This window comes from Siphateles boraxobius, unplaced genomic scaffold, assembly GCF_051911475.1.
Source record: "Siphateles boraxobius isolate OS27281-9 unplaced genomic scaffold, OSU_SipBor_1 275, whole genome shotgun sequence".
Classification (NCBI taxonomy): Eukaryota; Metazoa; Chordata; class Actinopteri; order Cypriniformes; family Leuciscidae; genus Siphateles; species Siphateles boraxobius.
This window is the reverse complement of record NW_027508893.1, coordinates 194,363-222,307: the sequence shown is the minus strand read 5'-3', so window position 1 is coordinate 222,307 and position 27,945 is coordinate 194,363. Positions and strand designations below refer to the sequence as shown.

At 46.6% G+C, this 27,945-nt stretch overlaps 10 non-coding genes and 2 pseudogenes across 10 annotated transcripts; all 12 read left to right on the top strand.

The window, feature by feature from the left end:
• Positions 1–11,440: 11,440 nt before the first annotated feature.
• On the top strand, positions 11,441–11,616 carry LOC143753270 (U2 spliceosomal RNA; annotated as a pseudogene).
• Positions 11,617–12,050: 434 nt separating this feature from the next.
• Positions 12,051–12,214, top strand: LOC143753172 (U1 spliceosomal RNA). Its single transcript, XR_013207593.1, has one exon. It is a non-coding gene; the product is annotated as a U1 spliceosomal RNA (small nuclear RNA).
• Positions 12,215–13,333: 1,119 nt separating this feature from the next.
• On the top strand, positions 13,334–13,524 carry LOC143753205 (U2 spliceosomal RNA). Its single transcript, XR_013207624.1, has one exon. It is a non-coding gene; the product is annotated as a U2 spliceosomal RNA (small nuclear RNA).
• A 434-nt stretch (positions 13,525–13,958) lies between these two features.
• LOC143753164 (U1 spliceosomal RNA) lies at positions 13,959–14,122 on the top strand. Its single transcript, XR_013207585.1, has one exon. It is a non-coding gene; the product is annotated as a U1 spliceosomal RNA (small nuclear RNA).
• Positions 14,123–15,241: 1,119 nt separating this feature from the next.
• On the top strand, positions 15,242–15,432 carry LOC143753204 (U2 spliceosomal RNA). Its single transcript, XR_013207623.1, has one exon. It is a non-coding gene; the product is annotated as a U2 spliceosomal RNA (small nuclear RNA).
• Positions 15,433–15,866: 434 nt separating this feature from the next.
• On the top strand, positions 15,867–16,030 carry LOC143753336 (U1 spliceosomal RNA). The gene has a single exon (XR_013207703.1). It is a non-coding gene; the product is annotated as a U1 spliceosomal RNA (small nuclear RNA).
• A 1,120-nt stretch (positions 16,031–17,150) lies between these two features.
• LOC143753203 (U2 spliceosomal RNA) lies at positions 17,151–17,341 on the top strand. The gene has a single exon (XR_013207622.1). It is a non-coding gene; the product is annotated as a U2 spliceosomal RNA (small nuclear RNA).
• Positions 17,342–17,775: 434 nt separating this feature from the next.
• On the top strand, positions 17,776–17,939 carry LOC143753335 (U1 spliceosomal RNA). The gene has a single exon (XR_013207702.1). It is a non-coding gene; the product is annotated as a U1 spliceosomal RNA (small nuclear RNA).
• A 6,587-nt stretch (positions 17,940–24,526) lies between these two features.
• Positions 24,527–24,704, top strand: LOC143753281 (U2 spliceosomal RNA; annotated as a pseudogene).
• Positions 24,705–25,138: 434 nt separating this feature from the next.
• Positions 25,139–25,302, top strand: LOC143753334 (U1 spliceosomal RNA). Its single transcript, XR_013207701.1, has one exon. It is a non-coding gene; the product is annotated as a U1 spliceosomal RNA (small nuclear RNA).
• Positions 25,303–26,421: 1,119 nt separating this feature from the next.
• On the top strand, positions 26,422–26,612 carry LOC143753202 (U2 spliceosomal RNA). Its single transcript, XR_013207621.1, has one exon. It is a non-coding gene; the product is annotated as a U2 spliceosomal RNA (small nuclear RNA).
• A 434-nt stretch (positions 26,613–27,046) lies between these two features.
• Positions 27,047–27,210, top strand: LOC143753333 (U1 spliceosomal RNA). Its single transcript, XR_013207700.1, has one exon. It is a non-coding gene; the product is annotated as a U1 spliceosomal RNA (small nuclear RNA).
• Positions 27,211–27,945: the final 735 nt, after the last annotated feature.

Below are 27,945 nucleotides of genomic sequence, written 5' to 3'. Positions count from 1 at the left end.
GACACACTGGTTAAAAGAGCAGATTGTTCGAGTTCCTCTTCTTCTGGTAGTTAACGACCTAGGAAGTCCAGGGAATTGAACTGCAGTGGTTGATCGAGAGATGTAAAACTCTCAACCTAGGACCAGTCTGCAAAAGTAGGGCTGTTTTTTAGTTTTTTTTTTCATCATTCTTCAAATAATCTCCATTATTCAACCAGCGCTTTTATTGGCAGCAGTGGTCCTAGAAGCAAAGTTGTTCCGAATGAGGAGTTCTATCATGTGGTATGAATACCTTGTGCATGTGTGAAAAATCACCTGACATACAGTCGCCTATGGCCGTATTCATGTTGTTGTTTTTACTGTTTACAGCGCCACCAAGTGGCCAGTCGCCACATCCCTTTTCACCTGAGCACAGGCTGAGCCCGTGCACAGGTGTACCGACTTGGGTGTAATTGTCTCATTCCGTTGGAGAGTTATGGCCATTTAAGTAAAGCCCGCCTCGCCCACTCCCAACGTTTTGGCGTCCCGTCGCCAACGTGAATCGAAATTCCGACTTTTTTCCCCATCGCTGTCGGCAATCAGACTCCAGGGAATCTTTCTGCACCGGTTTGGGTCAGATCGGGCGAAAGACCTAGGACTAGTGTGCAAAAGTAGCTTTTTCACAAAATCCCAAATACCCGAAAATCTCGCCAGCGCAACCATCGAATCCGAGGCCTGCGTCTTGTTCGGCCCGAGCCAAGGATTCCGGTGATGTAAGACACTTGGGTCTGCGACGGACGGTTCAGGAGTTACGAGGCATTTCGTACTTCTGATCGCTGCAGCGCCACCTTGGGGCCGATTGGGCCGAGCCTTGGTGATGTTGTAGACCGGGCGGGTACTACCATCCCTCAAGAGTTTCAAGTCTCTACGACGTACGCTTTGGTCTGCCCGCTCACTTTTAGGGCAGAATGTTTGTTGGTCCAAAATCCCAGGTTGCACTCCAAAGTGTCGTGTTGTGCGCTCTGCTGTGATCCATTTTCGGTGTCAACAGTCAAGCTGAGCTTGTATTGCTGTGAGCTGAGCTTGTTTGTTGGCGACCTTTAGACCCTCTCGCCACGGCCCAGGTGGGCGTGGCCTTTGACGGCTCCCCCGCCTCTGCGTCATTGTGTCATCGCTTCTCGGCCTTTTGGTTAAGATCAAGTGGTTGTCTTTTTGATCTTTGGAGAAGGAATGATGGCAGGTGCAGCTGCGCCTTCAGTCCCAAGGGCGGGACTGAGAAATACGTTGCGTTTCCAAATGAAGGAGCCTGTGATGGAGATGATGGAAAGAGAAGTGTTTGCACGGGTTATACTTTTGGACAAGATGAAGTTGAAAGTGGAGGACGTGTACTGCTTGCAGACCAACAGAATGGAAAAATGCTTTGATGTAACGCTGAGTACTGTGGAAATGTACAAAGATGTGATGGATAAAGTTGGAAAGATTGGCAAAGAAGGTATCATGGGGAAATTCAATGTGGTAAGCCTTGACAGACCCAATTTCAGAGTCATCACTTTGCACATGTTCAATCCATACGTTACTGATGAAGCATTGATGACGTTCCTTGCTAATTATGCTGAAGTCCTCACACCTGCAAGATATTTAAAAGATGGTGTTGGTTTATGGACTGGGAAAAGACAATTCCAAGTTCTTCTAAAAACTGACGAGAGTGGTTTTGAGGGGTTGATGCACCCTCCTGCATATTTCAACATTGGGGCTGATAAAGGTTTTCTGTTCTACTCTCGGCAGCCCCCTTTTTGTAGGAGGTGTAGACGGTACGGGCACGTTGATGGCAGGTGTGGTGAAGAAAGATGTCGGCGGTGTTTCAAGCTAGGTCACACGGCAAAAGATTGCAGCGTTCCTAAGACTTGCCACAGCTGCGGCTCATTAGACCACTTGATGAAGGATTGTAAGGTGGGTCGGAGGCAGCATGGCAGAGGATGGGGTGTGGGAGAAACAGAGAGACAGATGGAGGAGGTTGGCCAACAAGATGTCATGGTGCAACATGTAAAGGAGAAGATGGCGGTTGTGGAGGGAAAGGAGGGGGCCAAAGCGGCGGTGGAAGGTAATGCGACTGAGGAAGTGGAAGATGTGATGGTTGCTTTCTTGGAGGCATTGAACGGGGAACATTTCAGAGTCGCAGAGCAGCGCCCAAATGACGTGGAAAGCGTGATGGAGGTGGAGGGACAAGGCCTCCTAGAGGGATCGAGAGGAGAAGAAAGTCAGCTGGTTAGGAAGGCAGAAAAGATAAAGGAGAGACCAGGCAAGAGGGCGAGAGCTGAAGAGATGCTAAAGTTAAGCTTTTCGGAGGAATCCTCGTCCACAGACAGTCAAGAGGGGCTTGAGATGGACAATGCTAGGCCCTTATTTCTGCTGACAGAGGGGAAAGTTAGCAGCGAAGATGAGGATCAGATGGATGATTCAGTGGGTCTTAGCGAGGTTCCTATTCGCTGGTCGGATTTGGTTGTCAGTGACACTGGGTCCACAAGTTTGGAGGGACAAGAGACAAAGGGTACTCCACTGGCAGAATAAATGTTCTGCAGTGATGAATTGACTGTGGGGTCCATAAATGTTAGAGGTATTAGGGACTCGGTGAAGCGTAAAGCTGTTTTTTCTTTTTTAGGAAATTATAGGTGTAATGTGTTTTTTTTACAAGAAGTTCATTTAAAGAGTCTAGAGGATTCTAGGAAATTTACAAAAGAGTGGGGGAGAGGTGGAGCAGTATGGAGTGTGGGGGGGGTTTATTCTTCAGGGGTCGGGATTTTGTTTTGGGATAAAGAGATTGAAGTCATAAATCATTTCATTGTTTCTCCGGGGAGGGTGATTGGGGCTGATGTAAAGTGGAGGGGGGGAGAATATAGATTGCTTTCAGTTTACGCTCCTCAAACTGTTGATGAGAGAAAGGAAATGTTTGAAATGTTGTTAACAGTTTGTGCCACCAATAAGCAAATTATAATGGGAGGGGATTTTAATTTGCAATTGAAAGATATAGAGGACAGCAGTCTGACGGTGTTGGAAGGGGTTCTGCAAGGGCATGGGTTGGTAGATGGGGGCCAAGGGGTTAATCCAAAGGTTTGTGTAACAACGTGGAGGAACTCTAGAGGGGTGGAGAAAAGGTTAGATTATGTTTTTTTTTCTAAGACTTTTGTTTTGGAAAGGGGTGGAGTAAGGCCTGTGTTTTTTTCTGATCATGAAATGGTTTGGTTTGTAGTTAAAGGGAATAATTTAATGTTTGGTAAGGGGTACTGGAGGATGAATATTGAGGTATTGAAGGAGAAACAATTTTGTGATGAGTATGTATTCTTTTTTAGGGGGTTGGAGGGGTTAAAGGTCCTGTATAGCGATGTCGGGGGATGGTGGGAAATGGTTAAGAGTCGCTCAAAGGAATGGATTGTTAAATACTGTAAAAGAAGGATGAGGAAGATTTGGAGACAGGCAGGAACTTTGCAAAGAGATTTAGAGTTGAAGTTTGAAGAGTACAATGTTGGGGGTACTTTTGACTGGGACATGGTTCATTCCCTGAAGAGACAGATAAGGTTGATTTATGAAGACCAAGCTAAAAGGTTTTTGTTTAAAAGAAGACAGGAGACTCGAGAGAACGGGGAAAGTTGTAATGCAGCCCTTTTTAGATCTGTGAGGGATCGTAAAGAGAAGCAAGCAATTGTTGAGTTAAAAGATAAGGAGGGAGTGATTTTGACGAAAATAGAGAAAATAAGTGGATATGTAGAAGAGCATTTCAAACAGTTTTTTAGTGAGAGAAATATAGTTGTGGAGAAAAGTGAAATGTTTGTTAAATTTCTGGCAAATACAGTTCCGGAGGATGTAAAGGAAGAGTTGAGCTCCCCTATAACAATCGAAGAGGTCGAGGGAGTATTGAAGCGGATGGGTAAAGGTAAAGTACCAGGGGTTGATGGCTTACCGGTTGAATTTTATGTCAGATTTTTCAATATATTAGGCCCTTATTTGGTGGAGATGGTTAGAGAGGTGTTGGAGAACAAAAAAATAAAAGGCTCAATGTCAATCGGGGTTATGACCCTTCTTTATAAAAAAGGTGAAAGGGCAGATATTGCTAATTATAGGCCGCTTACAATGCTAACTGTGGACTACAAGATCATAGCAAAACTTTTGGCAGACAGACTGAAGAAAGCCCTACCTCATGTAGTGCATGTCGATCAAACATGTGGGGTAGTGGGTCGCAGTACTAAATGGAACTTGCAGCTTATTAGGGATGCCATTGCGTGGGCTGAAGATAGGGACCTTCCATTGATGGTGGTTAGTCTAGATCTAGCTAAAGCATTTGATAGGGTGAATAGATGGTTTATGTTCAAGGTTATGGAGAGGATGGGATTTGGGGAAGTCTTCATAGGATGGATTAGAACGCTGTATAAAGAAGCTAGTTGTTTGGTCCAGGTGAATGGGAGGTTAGGCCAGGGTTTTGAGATAAGGGAGGGAGTGAGGCAAGGGTGTCCTCTCTCACCATTACTCTTTATTCTTTATATGGAGCCGGTGGCAGAGGCAATCAGAATAGATGGTAGGATAAAGGGCTTGACGATACCTGGCAGCAAGGGTACTGTAGTTAAGTTATCACAGTATGCGGATGACACTACGTTGCTGTTGGAGTCAGATAAGTGTCTTGAAAGAGCCTTGTACTTATTTGGGGAGTTTTCTTTAGCGTCTGGGGCTTGCTTAAACATTTCAAAGTCATCTGTCAAGTTCTTTGGAAGGTTTAAACAGAGACTAGATGGAATTGGTGGTCTGCAGGTGTGTGAGGGCCCTGTTAAAATTTTGGGCATACATTTTCAGAATGAAGGGTCAGCAACTCTGAACTGGATTGGCCGTATTGCATCAGTACAGATGAGGCTGGCTAGATGGAAGGGGCGGAGGTTAACATTGATGGGGAAGGTTTTGATATTGAAGATGGATGTGTTGCCCGTGTTTCAGTATTTAGCTTACATTTATCCTTTACCAGCATGTATGAGGAAGGTGGTAATGAGGTTACTATTTAATTTTGTTTGGGGTGGTAGGTATGAATACGTGAAGAGGTCTGAAATGTTCAACCCTGTTAGCAAAGGAGGACGGGATGTGCCTCATATACCTTTAAAACTTGACTGCTTGTTTGTGTCTTCCATTCTAGCACAGTTAGCTGAGCCATTGAAGCATCCATCATGTTTTTTTCTTAGGTTGTTTTTTTCCTATCAGGCGAGGCATGTAATGAGGTGGTCCAACGATGGTCCAAGAGCAGAGGTGCAGCCTTGGCACTACAAGCATGCCGCTAGGTGGATGAGTAAATATCCTGAGAGTAAGGAGGTGGAAGTTTGTTTGGAGCAGAGGAAGTTGTATGGGATGGTAAGAGAAAGGGTGTCCAGTGTAGTTCAGGTTGGGGTTCCGCAGTTGGTGTGGACGAATATTCAGCCAAAAAACCTTGAGAATAGTTTAAAAGATCTTAATTGGTTATGTTTTTTGAGGCGTCTACCAGTGAAAGAGATTATGTACAGGCATGGGTTAGCTAAGGATGGAAGTTGTCCTAGAGAGGGGTGTTCTGGAGAAGAGACTATCAGGCACGCATTTTGGGAGTGTGCCTTTGCTCAGAGAGTGTGGACAAAGGGAGAGAGGTTATTAAGAATGATTTCAGGTAGCTTTAAGGTTTCTAGTGAGAATATAATGGAGGGCATTAGGTGCAAGAGGGGTGAAGGGAAAGATATCTTTTTGCTTTGGTTAATAATGAGTTTGATAAAGAAAGGACTGTGGGAAGAAAGGAAATGTATAAGTAGGGGGAAGGGGAAAAATTCGGCAGAGGGAGTAATACAGGGTGTGGAGGCTGAATTAAGGGGAAGGATTAGGTGGGATTGTCAAAGGTGGGGCAAACATGCTGCTAGAGAAAGGTGGAAAAATTTGTTTGAATTGTAATGTGATGGATATATGTAGAATGTATGAGAAATAATATAAAAAAAAAAAAAAAAAAAAAAAAAAATCGATCGCTTCTCTGCCTTTTGGCTAAGATCAAGTGTCTGGTCCTAAGGTAGAGACAGCGATCGCCTCTTGTTGGACTTGGTCTCGTGTGTTGCTTGTCACACGGGACACACACCCTTCAGGAGGTACATTGACAAGCGGCTTTTAATTGACGACTCGTTCTACGAGGAATCTTCTGGTTTTAAGGTAAGCAGGTTTTAATTTATTTATTGTATATTTATTGTTGGGTTTTAGCCGCAGCAGGCTAGTGGTGCCTCCAACATGTCGGCTGCTCGTGCCGGCATGAGGAGGCACCACAGCGTGCGTTTTAAATTTAAACCAAAAGAGGATGGCACTCTCCAGGTCATGTCCAGGCTGGACTTTTCTAGGAAGTGCATCCAACAGTTACTCGGTTTTAAGGTTGTGGACATAAACTGCCTGTTGACTCTGCCCCTGAATCATGGCTTTGATGTAAGTTTTGCTTCTGCTTCCTTGCTAAGTACTTTTTGGACTCGATTTGAAATGTGTAAAGCCAATTTCTCCATGTTCACTGTGGAAAAACTGACTGATAATTCACTGAAAGTTGTGATTGTCAGGATGTTTAATGAAACAGTTAGTGGAGAAGATATTTCTGTATGGTTGGCAAGATATTGCTCTATTCGTGGACAACCAGTCAAGGTTTTAGATGAAGACGGTATCTGGAGCTGTGCGTGGAGAGTGCCCATTAAACAATGGGCAGATCCCAACAGCTACCATGGCCTGAGTCAAATACCTTCTATGATTGTGTTGGGAGAGAATAGAGGCTACATCCATTACCAAGGGATGCCCAAGCTATGCCGCAAGTGTGGCAAACTTGGACATCTCGCCGAGGCATGCCAAGAAGTAGTGTGTAGGAAGTGCAGAGAAATTTGGCACATTTTTGAAGAGTGCCAAAATGGCAGAAAGTGCAACCTCTGTGGAGAATCATCCCATCTCTACAGAGACTGCCCTAAAAGTTTTGCCAACAAGTTAAAAAGCAACAAAATGGCCGCCCCACCCAAAGAACAAACAATTGAGGAGGCGGGCCCCGAGGTTTTGGCGGGAAATTCAAACCCCCAGCCAGCCTCAGGGATGGACAGGAAGGAGGAAGTGGGGCGGCCACAGGGGCGGAGTCAATTCTGGCAGTTGGTGAGGGGGAGGAAGCCAATCCTCAAAATGAAATTGAAAAAGAAGACAGTATGGAGGATGAAGAGGAGGAAATGGCTTCCTCCCTAGTAACCGTGTCTGAGGTTAGTGTGTCCACGAGTGGGAGTGAAACAGATGTTTCGCTCCCCAATGCTCAAGTGCAGAAAAGAACTGCGAGATCTCCTCTGGTTCAAACAGAGGAGAAAAAGCTGCGGGTAGCGCATCGGCTAGATAGTTCCCCCATGGAAGATCTAGACCGTATGTGGCCCGCAGAATCTCCTAATGAAGTCTCTTTTCTGCATTTCAAGCTAAGAACATCATCGCCAAAGGATTCGCAAGAGGCCTTCTCTGCGAGCCCTGAGGCGTCAAGCACTTGCCCCCCTGATCCCAGCTCATCTGGGGAAAAGGGAAGGCAAGTGCAACAAGAAATAACATGATTTTAATTATATCTCTGTAGTCCCTTGGTTGCTTTTAAATGTCACACACCCTTTTAACCATACTGCTCATGGCTCTCACTATCTCCACAATCAATGTGAGAAGTGTGAAGAGCAATATACGAGCACAGAGTGTGTTATCCTTTTTAAAATCTTTTAAGTCAGATGTGTTTTTATTGCAAGAATGTGGTCTGCCTTTTTTAACAAATTACAGGAAGTGGGAGGAGATTTGGACCCCAGGACTTTCCATCTGGAGTGGGTCCAATTTTAACAAAAATGACGGTGTTGCTATTTTAATAAAAAATCCCCATGTTTTGGTGAAGGGCAGCACTGTGGTGAGGGATGGGCGGGCAATTTTAGCTAATCTGACTTTTTTAGGTAAGGATTTTAACATTTTAAATGTGTATGGTTTTACAGGCAAAAAAAACAGGTATGAGCTTTTAGAAGACCTGCAGCCCCACATGCTCGGGAGGGCTCCCCTAGTGGTAGCAGGGGATTTTAATTGTGTTTTATCAAGACAGGATAGAAAGAGGGTAGGAGAGGATTTTAAGGTCGACAAGACATCGGTTTTATTACAAAATATAGTCAAAGATTTTAAGTTAGTTGACTGCTTTAAAACAATGCATCAAAGAGAGGAGGGCTTCACCTGGTTCAGTGGTGATGGCGCCAGAGCCTCTCGAATTGACTATGTTTTTACAAGGGACTGCCCGCCGACCGATGCTACATTGAGCCCCCTCTTCTTTTCTGATCACATGATGCTCTCCTGCACCCTTTCACTACCCACGGGTGTGACCGTATGGGGAGGGCTGTGGAAGCTGAACTGTTCCCTATTGGAGGACGAGGAAGTGGTTAGTGAGTATAGGGAGCAGTTCAGCCAATGGCAGACCCTCCAAGACTTTTTCGACTCACGTGCACAGTGGTGGGAGATGGTGAAACAAAGGACAGGACGGTTTTTTAAACAAATTGGAAAAGAAAAAAAGAATAAAGAAAAAAGACGCATGATGGGGCTGCAAAAAAGACTGCAGAGATATTTTAACCTTTTAAACAGTGGATTGGATTTTACAGAAGAAATTAAAGAAGTAAAGAAAGAAATGTCAGATTTGTCCGAAACAAAGACTAAAGGTGTCATTTTAAGATGTAAGGAGAGAGAAATAGAAGAAGGGGAAAAGTGTACTAGATATTTTTTTAAAAAGACAATAACACGGGGAGGGTCAATTAATACTTTAAAAACTTTTACAGGTGGGGAGGTAAATACAACAGATCTGATTTTAGGGGAAATTGAAAGTTTTTACAATAATTTATACAGCACTAAAGAGGTACACAATGGTATCTTAGAGGAAGTTTTAGGGTTTTTAGACAAAAAGGTAAAGAGTCCAGATGTGCTTTTATCCCAAGATTTTACTCTTTTAGAAATGCACAAAGCGCTAAAAGGTTTTAAAAAGGGGAAGTCCCCAGGCTTGGATGGACTCCCCTTTGAGTTTTATCTGACTTTCTGGGACATTTTAGCACACGACTTATTGACAGTTTTTAAAGAACTTGAGACTCTTGACAGACTTCCAGACAGCTTTAGAGTAGGGATAGTTACATTACTATACAAAAAAGGGGACAAGACTGACCTGAGAAACTGGCGACCAATCACTCTTTTAAATTATGATTGTAAACTTTTTAGTAAGATTTTAGCTACACGTATGTCGACTGTTTTAGAGGACGTAATCCACCTGGATCAAGCATGCGCTGTGCCCGGCAGGAAGATCACGGACAGCCTGGTACTGATCAGAGACGCCATCTGTTTTGCGAGAGACAGAAACATTCGGCTAGTAGTCCTAAATTTAGATTTCGAAAAAGCCTTTGATCGCGTCTCGCACCAGTACCTGTTCCAGGTACTGGAAAAAATGGGTTTTCCTGGGAGGTTTATAGCCTGGGTGGGACTGCTGTACAACGAGCTGTCTAGCAGAATTTTGGTTAACGGGCATTTATCCAAAGCTGTAAATCTCTACAGCGGCGTCCGTCAGGGGTGTCCTTTATCTCCCCTTCTGTATGTGGCTTGTATTGAGCCACTGGCACAAATCTTGAGAAGGGATAAATGGATTAAAGGACTAGACATCCCAGGGACTGGTGGACTGACGGCGACCTGTGTTTTATATATGGATGACGTGACCCTTTTAGCGACTGACCTTTTATCAGTACGAAGAGCAATGGACTTGACTGACTGGTACGGTCGGGCCTCGGGCGCCAAGCTCAATAGGAGTAAGTCCGAGGCCCAGCTCTTCGGGCCGTGGGGGAACGTAGACACAGCTGGATTAGATTTGGATTTTAAAGACAATGATTTGAAAATTTTAGGTGTAAAATTTGACAGAGAGGGTGGAGGACAAGGAAACTGGACTGACATGTTAGGGAAAGTCAGGCAAAGACTGGGCTTTTGGGGACTGAGACAATTGACGTTTGAAGGCAAGATTTTAATTTTTAAAGCAGTGATTTTACCACTAATTTTACTTGTCTGTTCTGTTTTTAGTCCCCCAAGACGATTCCTGGCCAACCTGGAGAGGGCGGTATTTTATTTCCTGTGGGGGTCCAAGTGGGAACGACTAAAGAGGGAGGTCGTCAAAAAGAAAAAAGAAAATGGAGGGAAAGGCCTCCCAGACCCCCACCTGTTTTTAGGCAGCCGCTTTGCCGCCCTCCACATCCAGTACGCACTGACCCCATCCAGAGAACACAAGACAGCAGCCATGACCCGATTCTGGATGGGGTCATACCTAAGAACTTTGAAAATTTTACCCATTGATCTTAAAAGTCCAGTGTCTTTTAATTTGTCAAAAGAGCATAGTTTTATTAAGAAATTTTTAAAGAAATACCTTTTAGAGACAAATGATGCCACTGTTTTAACTAATCACAAATCTCTTATCTCTCTTGTGCAGGATCGAGAATCGGTGAGCCCGGTTCCAGGCCTCACACTAGGTGAGGCCAAAGATGTTTGGAGGAACACAGCCCACCCAGCTCTCCAGAACAGGCTTAAAGACTTGTCGTGGATGGTGGCCCATGAGATCCTCCCGGTCAGGGCGGTTATGCACTCCAGAGGCATGGCCAAAAACTCCACCTGCCCACGGTCCGGATGTGGTTCCCCGGAGACCGTTCGACATCTGCTCTGGGAGTGCGGTGCTGCGCGGGACCTGTGGGCCAAGACCGGCCCCCTGTTTTTCCCGTGCCTGCCAGCGGGTGGGGCCCAGGTGGACTACAAGCTCGCCATCCTGGGGGTGGGTCAGGGCTTGAAGCTGACACAACCAAAATTTTCCTCGCTCTGGCTCACCCTAAACGTGATCAAGGATGCCATCTGGCTCACCAGAAATCTGCTGGTGGGGAAACGCGTGACGGTCCCCCTCCACGCGTGCGAGCAGAAAATAAGATCAACGCTGCAGGGTGGGCTTCACGTCGTTATTCGGATGGGGGGGCCGGGGTCACACGTAGAAGGTCCCGGCCGCCACCGACCCTGGCCGCCCGTAGATGCACCCTCACCACACCGGCTACGGGAACAGCGGGCCAGCGGGCCGGAGGAGAGGGGATCTCCGCTGGGCACCAGAAGCGGGGAGTCTGGGGCCTGTTCTGGAGACCTGGAGTGAATGGACAATCTTGATAGGGACTCACCCTCGATCCTGTACAAGAGATGTTTTATTTGGCATATTTTATTGTTTTATTGTTTTATATTTGCATTCCTATTTTATTTTAATCCATTTTACCTTTACTTTAAAACAACACACAACATACATGGACTTTTACACAACACATCAACATAACTGATTTTTAACTGTAACTTATGTCCTTTTTGTTGTTTTAAGATATGTGCAAAAATGTGATTTTATAAGGAAAAAATGGATATTGAAAGAATGGAATGAAACAATGTGACAATAAACTTTTTTCGAAAGAAAAATCTGTTCTTATCAGTTTAATATCTGATACGTGCCCTACCCGGGCACCATATATTAAATTGATTTTTGGAACTGGGAGATGGAAGAGGGGCTTGCTCCGTCCACTCCACGCATCGACCCGGTATTGCAGTACTTCTGGGAACGGTGCACCCCCAAAAACTGTGTTCAATGAAAGAGATGTTTTAGTCTTGTGTGGCAGCAGGTGTTAATGGAAGTAACGTATATTGCTGTGTATGGGTGCTTTAAAGGTGTTGTAGGTGATCATATGCTATACAGGTAATGGTGGTGTGAGAGGGAAAAAAAAACAACAACTCTGTTCTTATCTCGTTTAACATCTGATTCGTCCACTATCCGGTGACCGCGTATGAAATTGATTTTTGGCTCATGGATCCGGAGCATGAAAACAACATCATCCACAACAACAACAGCAAAAGAGCCCGACTCTGCAGGTTTTTGATGTCTCTCTCTTATCTCTTGGAGTTTTTACGAATGAGCTGATGAGTTGAATCAGGTGTGTGTTTGATTGTCCGACCGTTGGTGAGGATTGCGGAGAGGGACACGGTTCCTCTGACGGGAGGCCTGGGAATTCATACTTACCTGGCAGGGGAGACACCATGATCAGGAAGGTGGTTCACCCAGGCCGAGGCTCGGCCATTGCACTCCGGTTGTGCTGACCCCTGCGAATTCCCCAAATGTGGGAATCTCGACTGCATAATTTATGGTAGTGGGGGACTGCGTTCGCGCTCTCCCCTGGACACACTGGTTAAAAGAGCAGATTGTTCGAGTTCCTCTTCTTCTGGTAGTTAACGACCTAGGAAGTCCAGAGAATTGAACTGCAGTGGTTGATCGAGAGATGTAAAACTCTCAACCTAGGACCAGTCTGCAAAAGTAGGGCTGTTTTTTAGTTTTTTTTTTCATCATTCTTCAAATAATCTCCATTATTCAACCAGCGCTTTTATTGGCAGCAGTGGTCCTAGAAGCAAAGTTGTTCCGAATGAGGAGTTCTATCATGTGGTATGAATACCTTGTGCATGTGTGAAAAATCACCTGACATACAGTCGCCTATGGCCGTATTCATGTTGTTGTTTTTACTGTTTACAGCGCCACCAAGTGGCCAGTCGCCACATCCCTTTTCACCTGAGCACAGGCTGAGCCCGTGCACAGGTGTACCGACTTGGGTGTAATTGTCTCATTCCGTTGGAGAGTTATGGCCATTTAAGTAAAGCCCGCCTCGCCCACTCCCAACGTTTTGGCGTCCCGTCGCCAACGTGAATCGAAATTCCGACTTTTTTCCCCATCGCTGTCGGCAATCAGACTCCAGGGAATCTTTCTGCACCGGTTTGGGTCAGATCGGGCGAAAGACCTAGGACTAGTGTGCAAAAGTAGCTTTTTCACAAAATCCCAAATACCCGAAAATCTCGCCAGCGCAACCATCGAATCCGAGGCCTGCGTCTTGTTCGGCCCGAGCCAAGGATTCCGGTGATGTAAGACACTTGGGTCTGCGACGGACGGTTCAGGAGTTACGAGGCATTTCGTACTTCTGATCGCTGCAGCGCCACCTTGGGGCCGAGCCTTGGTGATGTTGTAGACCGGGCGGGTACTACCATCCCTCAAGAGTTTCAAGTCTCTACGACGTACGCTTTGGTCTGCCCGCTCACTTTTAGGGCAGAATGTTTGTTGGTCCAAAATCCCAGGTTGCACTCCAAAGTGTCGTGTTGTGCGCTCTGCTGTGATCCATTTTCGGTGTCAACAGTCAAGCTGAGCTTGTATTGCTGTGAGCTGAGCTTGTTTGCTGGCGACCTTTAGACCCTCTCGCCACGGCCCAGGTGGGCGTGGCCTTTGACGGCTCCCCCGCCTCTGCGTCATTGTGTCATCGCTTCTCGGCCTTTTGGCTAAGATCAAGTGTAGTATCTGTTCTTATCAGTTTAATATCTGATACGTGCCCTACCCGGGCACCATATATTAAATTGATTTTTGGAACTGGGAGATGGAAGAGGGGCTTGCTCCGTCCACTCCACGCATCGACCCGGTATTGCAGTACTTCTGGGAACGGTGCACCCCCAAAAACTGTGTTCAATGAAAGAGATGTTTTAGTCTTGTGTGGCAGCAGGTGTTAATGGAAGTAACGTATATTGCTGTGTATGGGTGCTTTAAAGGTGTTGTAGGTGATCATATGCTATACAGGTAATGGTGGTGTGAGAGGGAAAAAAAAACAACAACTCTGTTCTTATCTCGTTTAACATCTGATTCGTCCACTATCCGGTGACCGCGTATGAAATTGATTTTTGGCTCATGGATCCGGAGCATGAAAACAACATCATCCACAACAACAACAGCAAAAGAGCCCGACTCTGCAGGTTTTTGATGTCTCTCTCTTATCTCTTGGAGTTTTTACGAATGAGCTGATGAGTTGAATCAGGTGTGTGTTTGATTGTCCGACCGTTGGTGAGGATTGCGGAGAGGGACACGGTGCCTCTGACGGGAGGCCTGGGAATTCATACTTACCTGGCAGGGGAGACACCATGATCAGGAAGGTGGTTCACCCAGGGCGAGGCTCGGCCATTGCGCTCCGGTTGTGCTGACCCCTGCGAATTCCCCAAATGTGGGAATCTCGACTGCATAATTTATGGTAGTGGGGGACTGCGTTCGCGCTCTCCCCTGGACACACTGGTTAAAAGAGCAGATTGTTCGAGTTCCTCTTCTTCTGGTAGTTAACGACCTAGGAAGTCCAGAGAATTGAACTGCAGTGGTTGATCGAGAGATGTAAAACTCTCAACCTAGGACCAGTCTGCAAAAGTAGGGCTGTTTTTTAGTTTTTTTTTTCATCATTCTTCAAATAATCTCCATTATTCAACCAGCGCTTTTATTGGCAGCAGTGGTCCTAGAAGCAAAGTTGTTCCGAATGAGGAGTTCTATCATGTGGTATGAATACCTTGTGCATGTGTGAAAAATCACCTGACATACAGTCGCCTATGGCCGTATTCATGTTGTTGTTTTTACTGTTTACAGCGCCACCAAGTGGCCAGTCGCCACATCCCTTTTCACCTGAGCACAGGCTGAGCCCGTGCACAGGTGTACCGACTTGGGTGTAATTGTCTCATTCCGTTGGAGAGTTATGGCCATTTAAGTAAAGCCCGCCTCGCCCACTCCCAACGTTTTGGCGTCCCGTCGCCAACGTGAATCGAAATTCCGACTTTTTTCCCCATCGCTGTCGGCAATCAGACTCCAGGGAATCTTTCTGCACCGGTTTGGGTCAGATCGGGCGAAAGACCTAGGACTAGTGTGCAAAAGTAGCTTTTTCACAAAATCCCAAATACCCGAAAATCTCGCCAGCGCAACCATCGAATCCGAGGCCTGCGTCTTGTTCGGCCCGAGCCAAGGATTCCGGTGATGTAAGACACTTGGGTCTGCGACGGACGGTTCAGGAGTTACGAGGCATTTCGTACTTCTGATCGCTGCAGCGCCACCTTGGGGCCGAGCCTTGGTGATGTTGTAGACCGGGCGGGTACTACCATCCCTCAAGAGTTTCAAGTCTCTACGACGTACGCTTTGGTCTGCCCGCTCACTTTTAGGGCAGAATGTTTGTTGGTCCAAAATCCCAGGTTGCACTCCAAAGTGTCGTGTTGTGCGCTCTGCTGTGATCCATTTTCGGTGTCAACAGTCAAGCTGAGCTCGTATTGCTGTGAGCTGAGCTTGTTTGTTGGCGACCTTTAGACCTTCTCGCCACGGCCCAGGTGGGCGTGGCCTTTGACGGCTCCCCCGCCTCTGCGTCATTGTGTCATCGCTTCTCGGCCTTTTGGCTAAGATCAAGTGTAGTATCTGTTCTTATCAGTTTAATATCTGATACGTGCCCTACCCGGGCACCATATATTAAATTGATTTTTGGAACTGGGAGATGGAAGAGGGGCTTGCTCCGTCCACTCCACGCATCGACCCGGTATTGCAGTACTTCTGGGAACGGTGCACCCCCAAAAACTGTGTTCAATGAAAGAGATGTTTTAGTCTTGTGTGGCAGCAGGTGTTAATGGAAGTAACGTATATTGCTGTGTATGGGTGCTTTAAAGGTGTTGTAGGTGATCATATGCTATACAGGTAATGGTGGTGTGAGAGGGAAAAAAAAACAACAACTCTGTTCTTATCTCGTTTAACATCTGATTCGTCCACTATCCGGTGACCGCGTATGAAATTGATTTTTGGCTCATGGATCCGGAGCATGAAAACAACATCATCCACAACAACAACAGCAAAAGAGCCCGACTCTGCAGGTTTTTGATGTCTCTCTCTTATCTCTTGGAGTTTTTACGAATGAGCTGATGAGTTGAATCAGGTGTGTGTTTGATTGTCCGACCGTTGGTGAGGATTGCGGAGAGGGACACGGTTCCTCTGACGGGAGGCCTGGGAATTCATACTTACCTGGCAGGGGAGACACCATGATCAGGAAGGTGGTTCACCCAGGGCGAGGCTCGGCCATTGCACTCCGGTTGTGCTGACCCCTGCGAATTCCCCAAATGTGGGAATCTCGACTGCATAATTTATGGTAGTGGGGGACTGCGTTCGCGCTCTCCCCTGGACACACTGGTTAAAAGAGCAGATTGTTCAAGTTCCTCTTCTTCTGGTAGTTAACGACCTAGGAAGTCCAGAGAATTGAACTGCAGTGGTTGATCGAGAGATGTAAAACTCTCAACCTAGGACCAGTCTGCAAAAGTAGGGCTGTTTTTTAGTTTATTTTTTTCATCATTCTTCAAATAATCTCCATTATTCAACCAGCGCTTTTATTGGCAGTAGTGGTCCTAGAAGCAAAGTTGTTCCGAATGAGGAGTTCTATCATGTGGTATGAATACCTTGTGCATGTGTGAAAAATCACCTGACATACAGTCGCCTATGGCCGTATTCATGTTGTTGTTTTTACTGTTTACAGCGCCACCAAGTGGCCAGTCGCCACATCCCTTTTCACCTGAGCACAGGCTGAGCCCGTGCACAGGTGTACCGACTTGGGTGTAATTGTCTCATTCCGTTGGAGAGTTATGGCCATTTAAGTAAAGCCCGCCTCGCCCACTCCCAACGTTTTGGCGTCCCGTCGCCAACGTGAATCGAAATTCCGACTTTTTTCCCCATCGCTGTCGGCAATCAGACTCCAGGGAATCTTTCTGCACCGGTTTGGGTCAGATCGGGCGAAAGACCTAGGACTAGTGTGCAAAAGTAGCTTTTTCACAAAATCCCAAATACCCGAAAATCTCGCCAGCGCAACCATCGAATCCGAGGCCTGCGTCTTGTTCGGCCCGAGCCAAGGATTCCGGTGATGTAAGACACTTGGGTCTGCGACGGACGGTTCAGGAGTTACGAGGCATTTCGTACTTCTGATCGCTGCAGCGCCACCTTGGGGCCGAGCCTTGGTGATGTTGTAGACCGGGCGGGTACTACCATCCCTCAAGAGTTTCAAGTCTCTACGACGTACGCTTTGGTCTGCCCGCTCACTTTTAGGGCAGAATGTTTGTTGGTCCAAAATCCCAGGTTGCACTCCAAAGTGTCGTGTTGTGCGCTCTGCTGTGATCCATTTTCGGTGTCAACAGTCAAGCTGAGCTTGTATTGCTGTGAGCTGAGCTTGTTTGTTGGCGACCTTTAGACCTTCTCGCCACGGCCCAGGTGGGCGTGGCCTTTGACGGCTCCCCCGCCTCTGCGTCATTGTGTCATCGCTTCTCGGCCTTTTGGCTAAGATCAAGTGTAGTATCTGTTCTTATCAGTTTAATATCTGATACGTGCCCTACCCGGGCACCATATATTAAATTGATTTTTGGAACTGGGAGATGGAAGAGGGGCTTGCTCCGTCCACTCCACGCATCGACCCGGTATTGCAGTACTTCTGGGAACGGTGCACCCCCAAAAACTGTGTTCAATGAAAGAGATGTTTTAGTCTTGTGTGGCAGCAGGTGTTAATGGAAGTAACGTATATTGCTGTGTATGGGTGCTTTAAAGGTGTTGTAGGTGATCATATGCTATACAGGTAATGGTGGTGTGAGAGGGAAAAAAAAACAACAACTCTGTTCTTATCTCGTTTAACATCTGATTCGTCCACTATCCGGTGACCGCGTATGAAATTGATTTTTGGCTCATGGATCCGGAGCATGAAAACAACATCATCCACAACAACAACAGCAAAAGAGCCCGACTCTGCAGGTTTTTGATGTCTCTCTCTTATCTCTTGGAGTTTTTACGAATGAGCTGATGAGTTGAATCAGGTGTGTGTTTGATTGTCCGACCGTTGGTGAGGATTGCGGAGAGGGACACGGTTCCTCTGACGGGAGGCCTGGGAATTCATACTTACCTGGCAGGGGAGACACCATGATCAGGAAGGTGGTTCACCCAGGGCGAGGCTCGGCCATTGCACTCCGGTTGTGCTGACCCCTGCGAATTCCCCAAATGTGGGAATCTCGACTGCATAATTTATGGTAGTGGGGGACTGCGTTCGCGCTCTCCCCTGGACACACTGGTTAAAAGAGCAGATTGTTCAAGTTCCTCTTCTTCTGGTAGTTAACGACCTAGGAAGTCCAGAGAATTGAACTGCAGTGGTTGATCGAGAGATGTAAAACTCTCAACCTAGGACCAGTCTGCAAAAGTAGGGCTGTTTTTTAGTTTATTTTTTTCATCATTCTTCAAATAATCTCCATTATTCAACCAGCGCTTTTATTGGCAGTAGTGGTCCTAGAAGCAAAGTTGTTCCGAATGAGGAGTTCTATCATGTGGTATGAATACCTTGTGCATGTGTGAAAAATCACCTGACATACAGTCGCCTATGGCCGTATTCATGTTGTTGTTTTTACTGTTTACAGCGCCACCAAGTGGCCAGTCGCCACATCCCTTTTCACCTGAGCACAGGCTGAGCCCGTGCACAGGTGTACCGACTTGGGTGTAATTGTCTCATTCCGTTGGAGAGTTATGGCCATTTAAGTAAAGCCCGCCTCGCCCACTCCCAACGTTTTGGCGTCCCGTCGCCAACGTGAATCGAAATTCCGACTTTTTTCCCCATCGCTGTCGGCAATCAGACTCCAGGGAATCTTTCTGCACCGGTTTGGGTCAGATCGGGCGAAAGACCTAGGACTAGTGTGCAAAAGTAGCTTTTTCACAAAATCCCAAATACCCGAAAATCTCGCCAGCGCAACCATCGAATCCGAGGCCTGCGTCTTGTTCGGCCCGAGCCAAGGATTCCGGTGATGTAAGACACTTGGGTCTGCGACGGACGGTTCAGGAGTTACGAGGCATTTCGTACTTCTGATCGCTGCAGCGCCACCTTGGGGCCGAGCCTTGGTGATGTTGTAGACCGGGCGGGTACTACCATCCCTCAAGAGTTTCAAGTCTCTACGACGTACGCTTTGGTCTGCCCGCTCACTTTTAGGGCAGAATGTTTGTTGGTCCAAAATCCCAGGTTGCACTCCAAAGTGTCGTGTTGTGCGCTCTGCTGTGATCCATTTTCGGTGTCAACAGTCAAGCTGAGCTTGTATTGCTGTGAGCTGAGCTTGTTTGTTGGCGACCTTTAGACCCTCTCGCCACGGCCCAGGTGGGCGTGGCCTTTGACGGCTCCCCCGCCTCTGCGTCATTGTGTCATCGCTTCTCGGCCTTTTGGCTAAGATCAAGTGTCTGGTCCTAGGGTAGAGACAGCGATCGCCTCTTGGAGGTTTTTCCGGCTTGGGTCCTTCAGTGACTTGAGCCCCAAACTTTTGAGAGGTACATTGATCCAGCTGCTTTTATTCCGGTTCTGTTTTAAGGTAAGACCTTTTTATCTATTTATTTATTTATTTATTGTTTTTTAAAGTTTTAGGCTGTTGGTGTCTCCACCATGTCGGCTGCCCGTGCCGGCATGAGGAGGCACCACAGCGTGCGTTTTTTATTCAAAGAAGTTGAGGGGAAGCTCCTGGGGATGTCACGTCTTGACTTCTCCAGGAAGCTGATCCAAAAAACTCTAAATTTTAAACCTGATGATCTGAATTGCATCGTGACTCTGCCCCTGAACAAAGGATTTGATGTTAGTTTTAGAGCGGTTTCCCACCTGAATGATTTCTGGCACAGATTTGAAGTAGCTAAATCCCAGCTGTCCATGTTTACTGTTGAAAAGCTCTCTGACAACACACTTAAAACTGTGATTGTTAGAATGTTTAATGAGACAGTGACTGGGGAGGACATTTGTGTCTGGCTGGGCAGATTTTGCACAGTTCGAAGCCAGCCAGTCAAGGTTTTAGATGAGGATGGTATTTGGACATGCTCCTGGCGAATTCCCATTAAACAATGGGAAGACGCTGGGGGCTACCAGGGCCTGAAGCATCTGCCTTCTATGATTGTGTTGGGTGAGAACAGAGGCTACATTCACTACCAGGGTATGCCCAAATTATGTAGAAAATGTGGAAAGTTTGGGCACTTAGCTGAAGCATGCCAGGAAATGATATGTGGGAAATGCAGAGAAATTGGTCATACTTTTGAAGAGTGTACCAATGGCAGGCGGTGCAACCTCTGTGGGGAGTCATCCCATCTCTACAGAGATTGCCCTAAAAGTTTTGCCAACAAACTGAAAGGCAACAAAATGGCCGCCCCACATGTGGAACAAACAAAAGAGCAAAGGAAGGAGGAGGCGGTCCCTGAGGTTTTGGCGGGAAATTCTATTTCCCAGCCAGCCTCAGGGAGTGGGCAGGAGGAAGGAAGTGGGGCGGCCACAGGGGCGGAGTCAAGTTTTAACAGCGAACAGAGTGAGGAAGCCGTTCCCCAACAAGAGAGAAGTGAAAACAAAATGGAGGAGGAGGAGGAGGATGCAACGGCTTCCTCACTCTACACCGTATCGGAGGTTAGTGTGGTGGATAGTGGGGGTGAATCCGAGGGTTCACTCCCCAATGCTCAGGTGCAAAAAAGGTCTGCGAGATCTCCTCTGCATCAAACAGAGGAGAAAAGGCTGCGGGCATCGCATCGGCTAGATAGTTCCTCTTCGTTAGATCTAGACCGTATGTGGCCTGCAGAATCTCCCAATGAAGTCTCCTTTTTGCACGTTAAGCTTAGAACATCGTCACCGAAGGAGCCACAAGAGGTTCTCTCTGTGGACTCTGAGGCGGCGAGCATTTGCCCTCCTGATCCCAGTTTTTCTGGGGAAAAGGAGAAGCAAGTGCTACATGACATAACATGATTTTAATGTAACTTTCTGCAGTCTTTTGGTTTTATCCTTCTATTAATGCTTGTATTTTTAACTATACTGCTCATGGCCCTCACTATCTCTACAATCAATGTGAGAAGTGTGAGGTCTACTTTGCGAGCACAGAGTGTGTTATCCTTTTTAAAAACTTTTAAGTCAGATGTGTTTTTATTGCAAGAATGTGGTTTGCCCTTTTTAACAAATTACAGGAAGTGGGAGGAGATTTGGACCCCAGGATTTTCCATTTGGAGTGGGTCCAATTTTAACAAAAATGACGGTGTTGCTATTTTAATAAAAAATCCCCATGTTTTGGTGAAGGGCAGCACTGTGGTGAGGGACGGGCGGGCAATTTTAGCAAATCTGACTTTTTTAGGTAAGGATCTTAACATTTTAAATATGTATGGTTTTACTGAAAAAAATAACAGGTATGAGCTTTTAGAAGACTTGCAACCCCACATGCTAGGCAGGGCTCCCCTAGTGGTAGCAGGGGATTTTAATTGTGTATTATCAAAAAAGGACAGAAGGAGGGTAGGAGAGGATTTTAAGGTCGACAAGACATCGGTTTTATTACAAAATATAGTCAAAGATTTTAAGTTAGTTGACTGTTTTAAAACAATGCATCAAAGAGAGGAAGGCTTCACCTGGTTCAGTGGTGACGGTGCCAGAGCCTCTCGAATTGACTATATTTTTACCAGGGACCTCCCGCCGACCGATGCTACATTGACCCCCCTCTTTTTTTCCGACCACATGATGCTGTCTTGCACTCTTTCACTCCCCACGGGTGTGACTGCAGGGGGAGGGCTGTGGAAGCTGAACTGTTCCCTATTAGAGGACGAGGAAGTGGTTAGTGAGTATAGGGTGCAGTTCAGCCAATGGCAGACCCTCCAGGACTTTTACGACTCACGTGCACAGTGGTGGGAGATGGTGAAACAAAGGACAGGACGGTTTTTTAAACAAATTGGAAAAGAAAAAAAGAATAAAGAAAAAAGACGCATGATGGGGTTGCAAAAAAGACTGCAGAGATATTTTAACCTTTTAAACAATGGATTGGATTTTACAAATGAAATAAAAGAAGTAAAGAAAGAAATGTCAGATCTGTCTGAAACAAAGAGCAAAGGTGTCATTTTAAGATGTAGAGAAAGGGAGTTAGAGGAAGGAGAGAAGTGTACCAGGTATTTTTTTAAAAAGACAATAGCTCGGGGAGGGTCGATCAATATTTTAAAAACTTTTAGAGGGGGGGAAGTAAATACAACTGACCTGATTTTAGGGGAAATTGAAAGTTTTTACAGTAATTTATACGGCACTAAAGAGGTACACAATGGCATCTTAGAGGAAGTTTTAGGGTTTTTAGATGAAAAAGTTAAGAGTCCAGATGTGCTTTTATCCCAGGATTTTAATCTTTTAGAATTGGAAAAAGCTTTAAAGGGTTTTAAGAAGGGGAAGTCCCCGGGCATGGACGGACTCCCCTTTGAGTTTTATCTGACTTTCTGGGACATTTTAGCACATGACTTACTTACAGTTTTTAAAGAATTTGAGACTCTTGACAGACTTCCAGACAGCTTTAGAGTAGGGATAGTTACATTACTGTACAAAAAAGGAGACAAGACTGACTTGAGAAACTGGCGACCAATCACTCTTTTAAATTATGATTGTAAACTTTTTAGTAAGATTTTAGCTACACGCATGTCGACTGTTTTAGAGGACGTAATCCACCTGGATCAAGCTTGCGCTGTGCCCGGCAGGAAGATCACGGACAGCCTGGTACTGATCAGAGACGCCATCTGTTATGCGAGAGACAGAAACATTAGGCTTGTAGTCCTAAATTTAGACTTTGAAAAAGCTTTTGATCGGGTCTCGCACCAGTACCTCCTTCAGGTACTGCAAAAAATGGGCTTTCCAGAGAGGTTTATAGCTTGGGTGGGACTGCTGTATGAGGGCTTAAGCAGCAAATTTCTTGCAAATGGGCATCTTTCCAAAGCTGTAAATATCCACAGCGGTGTCCGTCAGGGGTGTCCTTTATCTCCCCTTCTGTATGTGGCTTGTATTGAGCCACTGGCACAGATCTTGAGAAGGGATAAATGGATTAAAGGACTAGATATCCCAGGAACTGGTGGACTGACGGCGACCTGCGTTTTATATATGGATGACGTGACCCTTTTAGCGACTGACTTTTTATCAGTACGAAGAGCAATGGACTTGACTGACTGGTACGGTCGGGCCTCGGGCGCCAAGCTTAACAGGAGTAAGTCCGAGGCCCTGCTCTTCGGGCCGTGGGGCGACGTGGACACAGGAGGACTAGATTTGGATTTTAAAGAAAAGGATTTGAAAATTTTAGGAGTAAAATTTGACAGGGAGGGTGGAGGACCAGGAAACTGGACTGACATGTTAGGGAAAGTCAGACAAAGACTGGGCTTTTGGGGACTAAGACAACTGACGTTAGAAGGCAAGATTTTAATTTTTAAAGCAGTGATTTTACCACTAATTTTACTTGTCTGTTCTGTTTTTAGTCCCCCAAGACGATTCCTGGCTAAGTTGGAGAGGGCGGTATTTTATTTCCTGTGGGGGTCCAAGTGGGAACGAATCAAGAGGGAGGTCGTTAAAAAGAAAAAAGAGAATGGCGGGAAAGGCCTCCCAGACCCCCACCTGTTTTTAGGCAGCCGCTTTGCCGCCCTCCATATCCAGTATGCACTGACCCCATCCAGAGAACACAAGACAGCAGCCATGACCCGATTCTGGATGGGGTCATACCTAAGAAGTTTGAAAATTTTACCCATTGATCTTAAAAGTCCAGTGTCTTTTAATTTGTCAAAAGAGCATAGTTTTATTAAGAAATTTTTAAAGAAATATCTTTTAGAAACAAATGATGCCACTGTTTTAACTAATCACAAGTCTCTCGTCTCTCTTGTGCAGGATCGAGAATCGGTGAGTCCAGTTCCAGGCCTCACACTAGGTGAGGCCAAAGACGTTTGGAGGAACGCAGCCCACCCAGCTCTCCAGAACAGGCTTAAGGACCTGTCGTGGATGGTGGCTCATGAGATCCTCCCGGTCAGGGCGGTCATGCACTCCAGAGGCATGGCCAAAAACTCCACCTGCCCACGGTCCGGATGTGGTTCCCCGGAGACCGTTCAACATCTGCTCTGGGAGTGCGGCGCTGCGCGGGACCTGTGGGCCAAGACAGGCCCCCTGTTTTTCCCGTGCCTGCCAGCGGGTGGGGCCCAGGTGGACTATAAGCTCGCCATCCTGGGGGTGGGTCAGGGCTTGAAGGAGTTGACACCACCAACGTTTGCCTCGCTCTGGCTCACCCTCAACCACATCAAGGATGCCATCTGGGTCACCAGAAACCTGCTGGTGGGGAAACGCGTGACGGTCCCCCTCCACGCGTGCGAGCAGAGGATAACATCAACGCTGCAGGGTGGGCCGCACGTCGTTATTCGGATGGGGGGGCCGAGGTCACACGGAGAAGGTCCCGGCCGCCACCGTACCTGGCCGCCCGTAGATGCACCCTCACCACTCTGGCTACGGGAACAGCGGGCCAGCGGGCCGGAGGAGAGGGGATCTCCGCTGGGCACTGGAAGCGAGGAGTCTGGGGCCTGTTCTGGAGACCTGGAGTGAATGGACATTCTTGATAGGGACTCACCCTCGATCCTGTACAAGAGATGTTTTATTTGGCATATTTTATTGTTTTATTGTTTTATATTTGCATTCCTATTTTATTTTAATCCATTTTACCTTTACTTTAAAACAACACACAACATACATGGACTTTTACACAACACATCAACATAACTGATTTTTAACTGTAACTTATGTCCTTTTTGTTGTTTTAAGATATGTGCAAAAATGTGATTTTATAAGGAAAAAATGGATATTGAAAGAATGGAATGAAACAATGTGACAATAAACTTTTTTCGAAAGAAAAAAAAATCTGTTCTTATCAGTTTAATATCTGATACGTGCCCTACCCGGGCACCATATATTAAATTGATTTTTGGAACTGGGAGATGGAAGAGGGGCTTGCTCCGTCCACTCCACGCATCGACCCGGTATTGCAGTACTTCTGGGAACGGTGCACCCCCAAAAACTGTGTTCAATGAAAGAGATGTTTTAGTCTTGTGTGGCAGCAGGTGTTAATGGAAGTAACGTATATTGCTGTGTATGGGTGCTTTAAAGGTGTTGTAGGTGATCATATGCTATACAGGTAATGGTGGTGTGAGAGGGAAAAAAAAACAACAACTCTGTTCTTATCTCGTTTAACATCTGATTCGTCCACTATCCGGTGACCGCGTATGAAATTGATTTTTGGCTCATGGATCCGGAGCATGAAAACAACATCATCCACAACAACAACAGCAAAAGAGCCCGACTCTGCAGGTTTTTGATGTCTCTCTCTTATCTCTTGGAGTTTTTACGAATGAGCTGATGAGTTGAATCAGGTGTGTGTTTGATTGTCCGACCGTTGGTGAGGATTGCGGAGAGGGACACGGTTCCTCTGACGGGAGGCCTGGGAATTCATACTTACCTGGCAGGGGAGACACCATGATCAGGAAGGTGGTTCACCCAGGGCGAGGCTCGGCCATTGCACTCCGGTTGTGCTGACCCCTGCGAATTCCCCAAATGTGGGAATCTCGACTGCATAATTTATGGTAGTGGGGGACTGCGTTCGCGCTCTCCCCTGGACACACTGGTTAAAAGAGCAGATTGTTCGAGTTCCTCTTCTTCTGGTAGTTAACGACCTAGGAAGTCCAGAGAATTGAACTGCAGTGGTTGATCGAGAGATGTAAAACTCTCAACATAGGACCAGTCTGCAAAAGTAGGGCTGGTTTTTAGTTTTTTTTTTCATCATTCTTCAAATAATCTCCATTATTCAACCAGCGCTTTTATTGGCAGCAGTGGTCCTAGAAGCAAAGTTGTTCCGAATGAGGAGTTCTATCATGTGGTATGAATACCTTGTGCATGTGTGAAAAATCACCTGACATACAGTCGCCTATGGCCGTATTCATGTTGTTGTTTTTACTGTTTACAGCGCCACCAAGTGGCCAGTCGCCACATCCCTTTTCACCTGAGCACAGGCTGAGCCCGTGCACAGGTGTACCGACTTGGGTGTAATTGTCTCATTCCGTTGGAGAGTTATGGCCATTTAAGTAAAGCCCGCCTCGCCCACTCCCAACGTTTTGGCGTCCCGTCGCCAACGTGAATCGAAATTCCGACTTTTTTCCCCATCGCTGTCGGCAATCAGACTCCAGGGAATCTTTCTGCACCGGTTTGGGTCAGATCGGGCGAAAGACCTAGGACTAGTGTGCAAAAGTAGCTTTTTCACAAAATCCCAAATACCCGAAAATCTCGCCAGCGCAACCATCGAATCCGAGGCCTGCGTCTTGTTCGGCCCGAGCCAAGGATTCCGGTGATGTAAGACACTTGGGTCTGCGACGGACGGTTCAGGAGTTACGAGGCATTTCGTACTTCTGATCGCTGCAGCGCCACCTTGGGGCCGAGCCTTGGTGATGTTGTAGACCGGGCGGGTACTACCATCCCTCAAGAGTTTCAAGTCTCTACGACGTACGCTTTGGTCTGCCCGCTCACTTTTAGGGCAGAATGTTTGTTGGTCCAAAATCCCAGGTTGCACTCCAAAGTGTCGTGTTGTGCGCTCTGCTGTGATCCATTTTCGGTGTCAACAGTCAAGCTGAGCTTGTATTGCTGTGAGCTGAGCTTGTTTGTTGGCGACCTTTAGACCTTCTCGCCACGGCCCAGGTGGGCGTGGCCTTTGACGGCTCCCCCGCCTCTGCGTCATTGTGTCATCGCTTCTCGGCCTTTTGGCTAAGATCAAGTGTAGTATCTGTTCTTATCAGTTTAATATCTGATACGTGCCCTACCCGGGCACCATATATTAAATTGATTTTTGGAACTGGGAGATGGAAGAGGGGCTTGCTCCGTCCACTCCACGCATCGACCCGGTATTGCAGTACTTCTGGGAACGGTGCACCCCCAAAAACTGTGTTCAATGAAAGAGATGTTTTAGTCTTGTGTGGCAGCAGGTGTTAATGGAAGTAACGTATATTGCTGTGTATGGGTGCTTTAAAGGTGTTGTAGGTGATCATATGCTATACAGGTAATGGTGGTGTGAGAGGGAAAAAAAAACAACAACTCTGTTCTTATCTCGTTTAACATCTGATTCGTCCACTATCCGGTGACCGCGTATGAAATTGATTTTTGGCTCATGGATCCGGAGCATGAAAACAACATCATCCACAACAACAACAGCAAAAGAGCCCGACTCTGCAGGTTTTTGATGTCTCTCTCTTATCTCTTGGAGTTTTTACGAATGAGCTGATGAGTTGAATCAGGTGTGTGTTTGATTGTCCGACCGTTGGTGAGGATTGCGGAGAGGGACACGGTTCCTCTGACGGGAGGCCTGGGAATTCATACTTACCTGGCAGGGGAGACACCATGATCAGGAAGGTGGTTCACCCAGGGCGAGGCTCGGCCATTGCACTCCGGTTGTGCTGACCCCTGCGAATTCCCCAAATGTGGGAATCTCGACTGCATAATTTATGGTAGTGGGGGACTGCGTTCGCGCTCTCCCCTGGACACACTGGTTAAAAGAGCAGATTGTTCAAGTTCCTCTTCTTCTGGTAGTTAACGACCTAGGAAGTCCAGAGAATTGAACTGCAGTGGTTGATCGAGAGATGTAAAACTCTCAACCTAGGACCAGTCTGCAAAAGTAGGGCTGTTTTTTAGTTTATTTTTTTCATCATTCTTCAAATAATCTCCATTATTCAACCAGCGCTTTTATTGGCAGTAGTGGTCCTAGAAGCAAAGTTGTTCCGAATGAGGAGTTCTATCATGTGGTATGAATACCTTGTGCATGTGTGAAAAATCACCTGACATACAGTCGCCTATGGCCGTATTCATGTTGTTGTTTTTACTGTTTACAGCGCCACCAAGTGGCCAGTCGCCACATCCCTTTTCACCTGAGCACAGGCTGAGCCCGTGCACAGGTGTACCGACTTGGGTGTAATTGTCTCATTCCGTTGGAGAGTTATGGCCATTTAAGTAAAGCCCGCCTCGCCCACTCCCAACGTTTTGGCGTCCCGTCGCCAACGTGAATCGAAATTCCGACTTTTTTCCCCATCGCTGTCGGCAATCAGACTCCAGGGAATCTTTCTGCACCGGTTTGGGTCAGATCGGGCGAAAGACCTAGGACTAGTGTGCAAAAGTAGCTTTTTCACAAAATCCCAAATACCCGAAAATCTCGCCAGCGCAACCATCGAATCCGAGGCCTGCGTCTTGTTCGGCCCGAGCCAAGGATTCCGGTGATGTA